The sequence below is a fragment of the Rutidosis leptorrhynchoides genome, chromosome 2 (genome assembly GCF_046630445.1).
Source record: "Rutidosis leptorrhynchoides isolate AG116_Rl617_1_P2 chromosome 2, CSIRO_AGI_Rlap_v1, whole genome shotgun sequence".
NCBI classification, from domain to species: domain Eukaryota; kingdom Viridiplantae; phylum Streptophyta; class Magnoliopsida; order Asterales; family Asteraceae; genus Rutidosis; species Rutidosis leptorrhynchoides.
The window spans coordinates 293,629,638-293,643,532 of record NC_092334.1 but is presented as its reverse complement, the minus strand read 5'-3'; positions in this window follow the sequence as shown (position 1 = coordinate 293,643,532).

Here is a 13,895-nt window from a genome sequence, read left to right as displayed (position 1 = left end):
AGATTTTCTTTAAATCTCGTGAATTCCGAAAATCAATCATAACCACATCATCAGTTAAAACGATACCATATTACTCATTTCACTCTCTTTTGTAATAGCTTCGCTCGTACGCTTCACATGATCGAAATGTTTTATATATATCTATCAATATTGATAAAACTTCATTATCCCCTCATAATTGTCATGAAAACATTCCTATTGTTATTTATGGCAACCTCTACTTAATTTCGGGGACGAAATTTCTTTAACGGGTGGGTACTGTAACGACCCGGAAATTTCCGACCAAATTTAAACCTTAAACTCTATATGTTTCCGACACGATAAGCAAAAACCTGTAATATTGAGTCTAGAAAGTTGAAATCTATATTCGGATAATCAATTACCCTTTGACCAAGCCTGACGATTCACGAACAATTTATGAAAGTAAAATATATAAATATATATAGAAATATAAGTGTATATATATATATATACTTTTTACAATTGGAAATTTAAAATGAAGTATATATAAATATATATGAATTTTTTTTATTTGTTTTATATATATAAAACACATAAATAATAAAATTCTAAGAAAAGTTATAATTATTATGATTATCCTATTTATTATCAACAAGAAATTATCATATTATTATTGTTATTTTTATTTAATTATTTAGTATCATTGTTATTATTATCTTTATTATTAATTTAAATAATTATTATTATTTATTAATTATATTTTTTTTACATAAATAATACACGGAGTAATAGATATTTTGGTACCAAGCATATCACAAAATTCGCTATCCTCTTTTTCAGTATTTTTTTTATTTATTTTATCTTGTTCTCTTATATTATTCAGCATGTGAACTCCTGTCTTAATCCATTACCTGTCATCACGTTATCAATTAAAGTTTGCACTCTACATAATTCGCTGTATTTGAGAAAATAAAGGAAAACATAAACCATTCAGACTTGTATCTCTGTTCTTGGCCACGGCTTTTTAAAAAAAAAAAACTCGATTTATAACAAAACTGCAAAATCTATTATTGCAGTTAGGTTAGGATTCAACTACTAAATCAGTCTGTAAAATCTCATATTTCAATTCATAATAACGAATCCCAATTTTGAGGTTAAAGATAATTTTCTAAAAAGTCCAAGAACTTGTTCATGGGTAAATTCGAATTTGTTTCGAGGATTTAGTTTAAATTAAGGAATCAGATAGCTTACATGAACGATTTCAAACCTTTTTCCTGTTATAATTTTTGTGTGAAACGTTTGAAAAATCAAAATCAATATTTTTTTTTCTTCTTGAATACCGACGAGCAGTAGCAGCTCAAATTTTTTTTTTTTTTTTTTTTTTAAAAACCAATCAATCTTCAATAAGTGTTTACATGTCGGATATTAAGTTCTAAAAACAATCAAACTGCTCGTTGTTACGATTATAGGGTTGTTTGATCGATTTAGGAAGTGAGGAAGAAGAAATAGAATTAGGAAGAAACTGATATAAATATATTTCGGGGTAAACAAAATCAGAAAAATAGGCAGCGGTTCAATGGTGGTGTGTTGGTTCAAGTTTGCAACTGGTCGCGTGTTCGAGTCCTAGCAAGGACTGTTTTTTTTTAAAAACTCTAAGAGGTAGCATTTTCTCTTAATTTAACTATTTCCTTATTACTATTATTATTCATAATATATATTGTTATTATTGATATGATAAGTATTATCATAAATTTAATTATTATAATTATTATTGGTATTATAATTATTAGTATTAATAATTGACACTTATTATTATTATAATTATAATAAGTAAATTGTTACTTATATATTACTACCAACACATTAATAACATTTAGGATTATTATTATCATTATTATTATTAATATGATTATTCTTATTAAAATTTTATTATTGTCATTAAGAGAATCATCTTTTTAGGAAAACTATCATTTTATAGTTATTATTAAAAGTATCCTTTTTAGCAAAAATTATACTAAAGTTATTTTTTTTTTTTTTTTAAATTTAACTTTTCTATTAAATTTTCAATATTTTGTCTTTATAATTAAAACTATCATTATTATTAATATTAGAATCTTCACTATTTCAAATATTATCTTGATATTACTAAAGTACTGTTTTAACTAAACAAACAATATATATATATTAAAAAAAATAATATATACATATATATTAAAACAAAAATATACTTAATACATATAATATAACAAAATTTAATGAATATATGAAACATATAATATAATAATATAAAAATGATTTAATTAATAAATTTATATATCTATTTGTTCGATTACAACTATGTATATTAATAAATACATACATAATATAGGTTCGTGAATTCGAGGCCAACCTTATACTTGTTCAATGATGTTATATGTATTTTTACTACAAAATACATTAGGTGAGTATATAGTCCCCTTTTAAACTCTAAATATTTTGGGCTGAGAATACATGCGCTGTTTTTATAAATGATTTACGATATGGACACAAGTGATCAAAAATAAATCTACGTTGAGTTGTACCATGGCATATTTCTTTATACTTGGTAGCTAATATTTACGTGAGGAGCGTAAACGCGAATCCTGTTGATAGATCTATCGGGCCTGACAACCCCAACCGGGCTGGACGACCAGTTTTTAACGGTTGCACAGTACTTCGTTTCGTTACTACACTTGGTACGGTGTAGGGTTTATTTAAGAATATGCTACTGTGATTTAAATGTTAAGTATGGTTACCAAGTGCTCAACGACTTTTCATACACGATGAGTGTATTATGTATAAACATGAAATCTTGTGGTCCATAGTTATAACGCTGCTAGCATCAAACCTATATATCTCACCAACTTTATGTTGACGTTTTAAAGCATGTTTATTCTCAGGTACGAATTAAGTCTTCCGCTGTGCATTATCTCATATTAAGGACATTACTTGGAGTCGATCATCGTAATGGGACCAACTGTTGATGACGTCGTCCGGATGGATTAGTTGCGGACGTTTCACCATTGAAGCTAGATCCATTTTTCTCTTTTCCAGTAGGTTTATCCAAGGAACTTAAGGTAGTAATGATGTTCATAACATCATTCGATTCATACATATAAAGCTATCTTATTCGAAGGTTTAAACTTGTAATCACTAGAACATAGTTTAGTTAATTCTAAACTTGTTCGCAAACAAAAGTTAATCCTTCTAACTTGACTTTTAAAATCAACTAAACACATGTTCTATATCTATATGATATGCTAACTTAATGATTTAAAACCTGGAAACACGAAAAACACCGTAAAACCGGATTTACGCCGTCGTAGTAACACCGCGGGCTGTTTTGGGTTAGTTAATTAAAAACTATGATAAACTTTGATTTAAAAGTTGTTATTTTGAGAAAATGATTTTTATTATGAACATGAAACTATATCCAAAAATTATGGTTAAACTCAAAGTGGAAGTATGTTTTCTAAAATGGTCATCTAGACGTCGTTCTTTCGACTGAAATGACTACCTTTACAAAAACGACTTATAACTTATTTTTCCGACTATAAACCTATACTTTTTCTGTATAGATTCATAAAATAGAGTTCAATATGAAACCATAGCAATTTGATTCACTCAAAACGGATTTAAAATGAAGAAGTTATGGGTAAAACAAGATTGGATAATTTTTCTCATTTTAGCTACGTGAAAATTGGTAACAAATCTATTCCAACCATAACTTAATCAACTTGTATTGTATATTATGTAATCTTGAGATACCATAGACACGTATACAATGTTTCGACCTATCATGTCGACACATCTATATATATTTCAGAACAACCATAGACACTCTATATGTGAATGTTGGAGTTAGCTATACAGGGTTGAGGTTGATTCCAAAATATATATAGTTTGAGTTGTGATCAATACTGAGATACGTATACACTGGGTCGTGGATTGATTCAAGATCATATTTATCGATTTATTTCTGTACATCTAACTGTGGACAACTAGTTGTAGGTTACTAACGAGGACAGCTGAGTTAATAAACTTAAAACATCAAAATATATTAAAAGTGTTGTAAATATATTTTGAACATACTTTGATATATATGTATATATTGTTATAGGTTCGTGAATCAACCAGTGGCCAAGTCTTACTTCCCGACGAAGTAAAAATCTGTGAAAGTGAGTTATAGTCCCACTTTTAAAATCTAATATTTTTGGAATGAGAATACATGCAGGTTTTATAAATGATTTACAAAATAGACACAAGTACGTGAAACTACATTCTATGGTTGAATTATCGAAATCGAATATGCCCCTTTTTATTAAGTCTGGTAATCTAAGAATTAGAGTACAGACACCCTAATTGACGCGAATCCTAAAGATAGATCTATCGGGCCCAACAAGCCCCATCCAAAGTACCGGATGCTTTAGTACTTCGAAATTTATATCATATCCGAAGGGTGTCCCGGAATGATGGGGGTATTCTTATATATGCATCTTGTTAATGTCGGTTACCAGGTGTTCACCATATGAATGACTTTTATCTCTATGTATGGGATGTGTATTGAAATATGAAATCTTGTGGTCTATTATTATGATTTGATATATATAGGTTAAACCTATAACTCACCAACATTTTTGTGGACGTTTTAAGCATGTTTATTCTCAGGTGATTATTAAGAGCTTCCGCTGTCGCATACTTAAATAAGGACGAGATTTGGAGTCCATGCTTGTATGATATTGTGTAAAAACTGCATTCAAGAAACTTATTTTGTTGTAACATATTTGTATTGTAAACCATTATGTAATGGTCGTGTGTAAACAGGATATTTTAGATTATCATTATTTGATAATCTACGTAAAGCTTTTTTAAACCTTTATTGATGAAATAAAGGTTATGGTTTGCTTTTAAAAATGAATGCAGTCTTTGAAAAATGTCTCATATAGAGGTCAAAACCTCGCAACGAAATCAATTAATATGGAACATTTTTAATCAATAAGAACGGGACATTTCAGTTGGTATCCGAGCGTTGGTCTTAGAGAACCAGAATTTTGCATTAGTGTGTCTTATCGAGTTTGTTAGGATGCATTAGTGAGTCTGGACTTCGACCGTGTTTACTTGAAAAATGATTGCTTAACAAATTTTGTTGGAAACTATATATTTTTAACATGTGAATATTATGTGATATATTAATCTCTTAACGCGTTTGATATTATGTGATAGATGTCTACCTCTAGAACAAGTCCCATTGACTCACCTAATAATAATGAAGAGTCAAATGTAAATTGGAATGATTCGTGGACTGATTCACAAGTTCCCGAAGAGGAACCGGAAGAAGAGTCGGAACCGGAAGAAGAATCGGAACCGGAAGAAGAATCGGAACCGGAAGAAGAATCGGAACCGGATGAAGAAATAGAACCGGTGGGGGAAATAATAAAACGGTTAAATAAAAGAAAATCCTCAACCAACCGACCAAGGTTAATTATGGTCAATGGTGTTTCCGCCAAGGAAGCAAAATATTGGGAGGATTACCAATTCTCCGATGAATCGGATTCCAACGAGAATTCCGATGATGTTATAGAAATTACCCCAACTGAATTTAAAAAGGCAAAAGAAAATAATAAGGGAAAGGGCATAAAAATAGAGAAATCTAATTCCAACCCCGATGAACTTTATATGTATCGTCAACCCCCGAAGTCCTTAAGTTGTAACAATGACCCGGGAACCTCTAAACCACCAGGTTTTTCTAAACCAATGTGGATCACGACGGCTCGTATTAGGGGAACATCATATATCCCTAGAAACTTGGCAAAATGAACCAAAACCGAAGAAGAAGAAACAAGCGAGTCGGAATAAGATAGTTGTATTCGTGTGGTGTAATATATGTAATATAGTGTGCTTATGCTTTATGATATATGTAAAAATTGCTTGTATTAATAAGTATTTTTTTTATGAATCTAACTCTTGTCTATTTTACAGTATAAAAACACAAAATGGATAGACAACCCAATATTTTAAGAGACCTACCCGGAGACATGATTGATGAAATCTTGTCTAGAGTCGGTCAGAATTCTTCGGCACAACTATTTAAGGCGAGATCAGTTTGTAAGACATTCGAAGAACGTTCCAAGAATGCCTTGGTTTATAAAAGGCTTTCGTTCGGAAGATGGGGGATATCACATTGGGAAATCCATAAGTTACGATGTGTTTACTTTGACGCATATATTGCGGGGAACCCAAATGCTATTTTACGCAATGGGTTAAGAAATTATTTTGACTCAATATATCCGAATATTGGACTTCGTGATTTAGAAAAAGCGGCTAACATGTAACATAAAGAAGCATGTTATGCTTACGGATTAGTAATGTTCGCTTCTCACCAAAGTGAGAACAAGAACATCGGGCTACAACTATTAAACAAAACGTTCCCACAAGTGACGGAGTCGGTAATTGGGGTAAGAAATGAGGTTTTTAGATTGTTACGGGACTGTTGGACATTACGTAACCCTCATCCCTTTGACGACGTTACAACACGCTGTCTTATCAACGGCCATAACGGTTATGTTCCACAAGACCAAGGATGGGAAGTAGTCCTAGTAAAACCAGAATGCATGACTTGTTTCTGGACGTATGAATTACGTGTCTTTATTGCCTTTGCTGAACGACTTGTGTATTAGCTAGAATTATCTTCACAACCATCTTGTATCAAATTTATTGTGTGCTATATTTCATGCTATATGTAAAATAAGCGGTATTGTAAGTTTGTAAAATGTTGTGTAAAAGTTTGAACGCGAAATATTATTATAATCAGTTTTTCGTATAGAATTGTAGTAGTTGAATTGTATATTAGCTACTAAGTATGAACTTAACGGGTAGGTACTACCCGAATTTAAACTTATAAAAAGCTAATATGAAGAAAAAGCTTTTACAAATGAGTTCATATTATGCTACGAAATACTATTAACTACTCTTAATATTCTGTATGATTAACTTGTTCCATTTAACTATTTTGAAGGAAATGGCACCGACTACTCGACACACCGTGAATATGAATGAAGAGGAATTCCGTACTTTTCTAGCTTCAAACATAGCCGCAGTACAGGCTGCGCTACATACCAACAATAACCTTGGATCTAACAGTACAGGAAATCGTGTAGGATGCACCTACAAAGAATTCACTGCCTGCAAACCTTTGGAATTTGATGGAACCGAAGGACCGATCGGATTGAAACGGTGGACCGAGAAGGTCGAATCGGTGTTTGCCATAAGTAAGTGTACTGAAGAGGACAAAGTGAAGTACGCTACGCATACCTTCACAGGTTCTGCGTTAACATGGTGGAATACCTATCTAGAGCAAGTGGGACAAGACGATGCGTACGCACTACCGTGGTCAGCATTCAAGCACTTGATGAACGAGAAGTACCGTCCCAGAACCGAGGTCAATAAGCTCAAGACAGAACTTAGAGGGTTACGAACCCAAGGATTTGATATTACCACGTACGAAAGACGATTCACAGAATTGTGCTTATTGTGTCCGGGAGCGTTCGAAGATGAGGAAGAGAAGATCGACGCGTTTGTGAAAGGATTACCGTAAAGAATCCAAGAAGATATAAGTTCACACGAGCCTGCCTCCATATAACAGGCATGTAGAATGGCTCACAAACTCGTGAACCAGATTGAAGAAAGAATTAAAGAACAGACTGCTGAAGAGACCAATGTGAAGCAAGTCAAAAGAAAGTGGGAGGAAAACGGTGATAAGAATCACCAATACAACAACAACATCAATTACAACAATAATCGCAACAATTATCCCAACAATCGCAACATCAATCGCAACTACAACAAACGGCCCAACAACAACAACAACAACAACAACAACAGCAACTACAACAATCATCCCAACAACAATAATAACCGCAACAACAACAACAATCAGAAGCAGCTATGCCAAAGGTGTGAAAAGAATCACTCGGGGTTCTGCACCAAATTTTGCAACAAGTGTAAAAGAAATGGTCATAGCGCGGCGAAGTGTGAGGTCTACGGACCAGGGGTTAATAGAACGAAAGGAACAAATGGTGTCGGAACGAGTAATGGCGGAGCAAGTAGTGTCGGAGCAAGTTATGCCAATGTAGTTTGTTATAAATGTGGAAAACCGGGCCACATTATTAGAAATTGCCCGAACCAGGAGAACACGAATGGACAAGGCCGTGGAAGAGTTTTCAATATTAATGTGGCAGAGGCACAGGAAGACCTGGAGCTTGTTACGGGTACGTTTCTTATTGACAATAAATCTGCTTACGTTTTATTTGATTCGGGTGCGGATAGAAGCTATATGAGTAGAGATTTTTGTGCTAAATTAAGTTGTCCATTGACGCCTTTGGATAGTAAATTTTTACTCAAATTAGCAAATGGTAAATTAATTTCAGCAGATAATATATGTCGGAATCGAGAAATTAAACTGGTTAGCGAAACATTTAAGATTGATTTGATACCAGTAGAGTTAGGGAGTTTTGATGTGATAATCGGTATGGACTGGTTGAAAGAAGTGAAAGCGGAGATCGTTTGTTACAAAAATGCAATTCGCATTATACGAGAAAAAGGAAAACCCTTAATGGTGTACGGAGAAAAGGGCAACACGAAGCTACATCTTATTAGTAATTTGAAGGCACAAAAACTAATAAGAAAAGGTTGATATGCTGTTCTAGCACACGTCGAGAAAGTACAAACTGAAGAAAAGAGCATCAATGATGTTCCCGTCGCAAAAGAATTTCCTGATGTATTTCCGAAAGAATTACCGGGATTACCCCCACATCGATCCGTTGAATTTCAAATAGATCTTGTACCTGGAGCTGCACCAATAGTTCGTGCTCCTTACAGACTCGCACCCAGCGAGATGAAAGAACTGCAAAGCCAATTACAAGAACTTTTAGAGCGTGGTTTCATTCGACCAAGCACATCACCGTGGGGAGCTCCTGTTTTGTTTGTCAAGAAGAAAGATGGTACATTTAGGTTGTGTATCGACTACCGAGAGTTGAACAAAATTACCATCAAGAACCGCTACCTACTACCGAGAATCGACGACTTATTTGATCAACTACAAGGCTCGTCTGTTTATTCAAAGATTGACTTACGTTCCGGGTATCATCAAATGCGGGTGAAAGAAGATGATATTCCAAAGACTGCTTTCAGAACACGTTACGGTCATTACGAGTTTATGGTCATGCCGTTTGGTTTAACTAATGCACCAGCTGTGTTCATGGACCTTATGAACCGAGTGTGTGGACCATACCTTGACAAGTTTGTCATTGTTTTCATTGATGACATACTTATTTACTCAAAGAATGACCAAGAACACGGTGAACATTTGAGAAAGGTGTTAGAAGTATTGAGGAAGGAAGAATTGTACGCTAAGTTTTCAAAGTGTGCATTTTGGTTGGAAGAAGTTCAATTCCTCGGTCACATAGTGAACAAAGAAGGTATTAAGGTGGATCCGGCAAAGATAGAAACTGTTGAAAAGTGGGAAACCCCGAAAACTCCGAAACACATACGCCAGTTTTTAGGACTAGCTGGTTACTACAGAAGGTTCATCCAAGACTTTTCCAGAATAGCAAAACCCTTGACTGCATTAACGCATAAAGGGAAGAAATTTGAATGGAATGATGAACAAGAGAAAGCGTTTCAGTTATTGAAGAAAAAGCTAACTACGGCACCTATATTGTCATTGCCTGAAGGGAATGATGATTTTGTGATTTATTGTGATGCATCAAAGCAAGGTCTCGATTGTGTATTAATGCAACGAACGAAGGTGATTGCTTATGCATCTAGACAATTGAAGATTCACGAACAAAATTATACGACGCATGATTTGGAATTAGGTGCGGTTGTTTTTGCATTAAAGACTTGGAGGCACTACTTATATGGGGTCAAAAGTATTATATATACCGACCACAAAAGTCTTCAACACATATTTAATCAGAAACAACTGAATATGAGGCAGCGTAGGTGGATTGAATTATTGAATGATTACGACTTTGAGATTCGTTACCACCCGGGGAAGGCAAATGTGGTAGCCGATGCCTTGAGCAGGAAGGACAGAGAACCCATTCGAGTAAAATCTATGAATATAATGATTCATAATAACATTACTACTCAAATAAAGGAGGCGCAACAAGGAGTTTTAAAAGAGGGAAATTTAAAGGATGAAATACCCAAAGGATCGGAGAAGCATCTTAATATTCGGGAAGACGGAACCCGGTATAGGGCTGAAAGGATTTGGGTACCAAAATTTGGAGATATGAGAGAAATGGTACTTAGAGAAGCTCATAGAACCAGATACTCAATACATCCTGGAACGGGGAAGATGTACAAGGATCTCAAGAAACATTTTTGGTGGCCGGGTATGAAAGTCGATGTTGCTAAATACGTAGGAGAATGTTTGACGTGTTCTAAGGTCAAAGCTGAGCATCAGAAACCATCAGGTCTACTTCAACAACCCGAAATCCCGGAATGGAAATAGGAAAACATTACCATGGATTTCATCACTAAATTGCCAAGGACTGCAAGTGGTTTTGATACTATTTGGGTAATAGTTGATCGTCTCACCAAATCAGCACACTTCCTGCCAATAAGAGAAGATGACAAGATGGAGAAGTTAGCACGACTGTATTTGAAGGAAGTCGTCTCCAGACATGGAATACCAATCTCTATTATCTCTGATAGGGATGGCAGATTTATTTCAAGATTCTGGCAGACATTACAGCAAGCATTAGGAACTCGTCTAGACATGAGTACTGCCTATCATCCACAAACTGATGGGCAGAGCGAAAGGACGATACAAACGCTTGAAGACATGCTACGAGCATGTGTTATTGATTTCGGAAACAGTTGGGATCGACATCTACCGTTAGCAGAATTTCCCTACAACAACAGCTACCATTCAAGCATTGAGATGGCGCCGTTTGAAGCACTTTATGGTAGAAAGTGCAGGTCTCCGATTTGTTGGAGTGAAGTGGGGGATAGACAGATTACGGGTCCGGAGATTATACAAGAAACTACCGAGAAGATCATCCAAATTCAACAACGGTTGAAAACCGCCCAAAGTCGACAAAAGAGCTACGCTGACATTAAAAGAAAAGATATAGAATTTGAAATTGGAGAGATGGTCATGCTTAAAGTTGCACCTTGGAAAGGCGTTGTTCGATTTGGTAAACGAGGGAAATTAAATCCAAGGTATATTGGACCATTCAAGATTATTGATCGTGTCGGACCAGTAGCTTACCGACTAGAGTTACCTCAACAACTCGCGGCTGTACATAACACTTTTCACGTCTCGAATTTGAAGAAATGTTTTGCTAAAGAAGATCTCACTATTCCGTTAGATGAAATCCAAATCAACGAAAAACTTCAATTCATCGAAGAACCCGTCGAAATAATGGATCGTGAGGTTAAATGACTTAAGCAAAACAAGATACCAATTGTTAAGGTTTGATGGAATGCTCGTAGAGGACCTGAGTTCACCTGGGAGCGTGAAGATCAGATGAAGAAGAAATACCCGCATCTATTTCCAGAAGATTCGTCAACACCTTCAACAGCTTAAAATTTCGGGACGAAATTTATTTAACGGGTAGGTACTGTAGTGACCCGAACTTTTCCATGTTTATATATATTAATTGAGATTGATATTTACATGATTAAATGTTTCCAACATGTTAAGCAATTAAACTTTTTAAGACTTGATTAATTGAAATATGTTTCATATAGACAATTGACCACCCAAGTTGACCGGTGATTCACGAACGTTAAAACTTGTAAAAACTATATGATGACATATATATGGATATATATAGTTAACATGATACTATGATAAGTAAACATATCATTAAGTATATTAACAATGAACTACATATGTAAAAACAAGACTACTAACTTAATGATTTTTAAACGAGACATATATGTAACGATTATCGTTGTAAAGACATTTAATGTATATATATATCATATTAAGAGATATTCATACATGATAATATCATGATAATATAATAATTTAAAATCTCATTTGATATTATAAACATTGGGTTAACAACATTTAACAAGATCGTTAACCTAAAGGTTTCAAAACAACACTTACATGTAACGACTAACGATGACTTAACGACTCAGTTAAAATGTATATACATGTAGTGTTTTAATATGTATTTATACACTTTTGAAAGACTTGAATACACTTATCAAAATACTTCTACTTAACAAAAATGCTTACAATTACATCCTCGTTCAGTTTCATCAATAATTCTACTCGTATGCACCCGTATTCGTACTCGTACAATACACAGCTTTTAGATGTATGTACTATTGGTATATACACTCCAATGATCAGCTCTTAGCAGCCCATGTGAGTCACCTAACACATGTGGGAACCATCATTTGGCAACTAGCATGAAATATCTCATAAAATTACAAAAATATGAATAATCATTCATGACTTATTTACATGAAAACAAAATTACATATCCTTTATATCTAATCCATACACCAACGACCAAAAACACCTACAAACACTTTCATTCTTCAATTTTCTTCATCTAATTGATCTCTCTCAAGTTCTATCTTCAAGTTCTAAGTGTTCTTCATAAATTCTACAAGTTCTAGTTACATAAAATCAAGAATACTTTCAAGTTTGCTAGCTCACTTCCAATCTTGTAAGGTGATCATCCAACCTCAAGAAATCTTTGTTTCTTACAGTAGGTTATCATTCTAATACAAGGTAATAATCATATTCAAACTTTGGTTCAATTTCTATAACTATAACAATCTTATTTCAAGTGATGATCTTACTTGAACTTGTTTTAGTGTCATGATTCTGCTTCAAGAACTTCAAGCCATCCAAGGATCCATTGAAGCTAGATCCATTTTTCTCTTTTCCAGTAGGTTTATCCAAGGAACTTAAGGTAGTAATGATGTTCATAACATCATTCGATTCATACATATAAAGCTATCTTATTCGAAGGTTTAAACTTGTAATCACTAGAACATAGTTTAGTTAATTCTAAACTTGTTCGCAAACAAAAGTTAATCCTTCTAACTTGACTTTTAAAATCAACTAAACACATGTTCTATATCTATATGATATGCTAACTTAATGATTTAAAACCTGGAAACACGAAAAACACCGTAAAACCGGATTTACGCAGTCGTAGTAACACCGCGGGCTGTTTTGGGTTAGTTAATTAAAAACTATGATAAACTTTGATTTAAAAGTTGTTATTCTGAGAAAATGATTTTTATTATGAACATGAAACTATATCCAAAAATTATGGTTAAACTCAAAGTGGAAGTATGTTTTCTAAAATGGTCATCTAGACGTCGTTCTTTCGACTGAAATGACTACCTTTACAAAAACGACTTGTAACTTATTTTTCTGACTATAAACCTATACTTTTTCTGTTTAGATTCATAAAATAGAGTTCAATATGAAACCATAGCAATTTGATTCACTCAAAACGGATTTAAAATGAAGAAGTTATGGGTAAAACAAGATTGGATAATTTTTCTCATTTTAGCTACGTGAAAATTGGTAACAAATCTATTCCAACCATAACTTAATCAACTTGTATTGTATATTATATAATCTTGAGATACCATAGACACGTATACAATGTTTCGACCTATCATGTCGACACATCTATATATATTTCGGAACAACCATAGACACTCTATATGTGAATGTTGGAGTTAGCTATACAGGGTTGAGGTTGATTCCAAAATATATATAGTTTGAGTTGTGATCAATACTGAGATACGTATACACTGGGTCGTGGATTGATTCAAGATAATATTTATCGATTTATTTCTGTACATCTAACTGTGGACAACTAGTTGTAGGTTACTAACGAGGACAGCTGACTTAATAAACTTAA